Source organism: Penaeus monodon, chromosome 25 (genome assembly GCF_015228065.2).
Source record: "Penaeus monodon isolate SGIC_2016 chromosome 25, NSTDA_Pmon_1, whole genome shotgun sequence".
In the NCBI taxonomy this organism is placed as follows: Eukaryota; Metazoa; Arthropoda; class Malacostraca; order Decapoda; family Penaeidae; genus Penaeus; species Penaeus monodon.
This window is the reverse complement of record NC_051410.1, coordinates 34,390,431-34,390,807: the sequence shown is the minus strand read 5'-3', so window position 1 is coordinate 34,390,807 and position 377 is coordinate 34,390,431. Positions and strand designations below refer to the sequence as shown.

Below are 377 nucleotides of genomic sequence, written 5' to 3'. Positions count from 1 at the left end.
CGCCTCCCATAACATCGTGTTTTTATGGCATGTATGTTTGATTCATTGTTACTTTTATAATCTTCTTGTATAGTAACGCTTTATCTTGCTATTTCTATTAATTTTACGTTCCTTATAGTATATAACTATAATAAACACTGGATGTGACGATTTGATAAACCTCAAGAAATACATTTATTAAATCTGTGCACATATTACACATACATTCAAAGCCACACATAGATATATCCATGGTTTAAAGACTGCACAAGAAAGCATATGGTTCTCACAGTATGCCATTAAGGAGCTTCGTTAAATCAGAAGAAACATTTTGACATTCTCAAACCTGCCTCTCGATCAGCTGTTGAGTGGATGTGTTCGTGTGTTCGTTTGTTTTG

The 377-nt window shown here is 33.7% G+C and overlaps 1 protein-coding gene across 2 annotated transcripts in view; it reads right to left on the bottom strand.

Annotated features, from left to right (window-relative positions):
* LOC119589171 (deaminated glutathione amidase-like) overlaps nt 1-364 on the bottom strand; it is a 15,370-nt gene extending 15,006 nt beyond the window's left edge. Inside the window, exon 1 of one of the 2 annotated variants that reach the window (XM_037937766.1) lies at nt 330-364. The gene's annotated coding sequence lies outside the window, so the exon portion shown is untranslated. Of the gene's footprint in view, nt 1-269 lie in introns of both variants that reach the window. The other variant, XM_037937764.1, reaches the window with a different exon arrangement.
* Nucleotides 365-377: the final 13 nt, after the last annotated feature.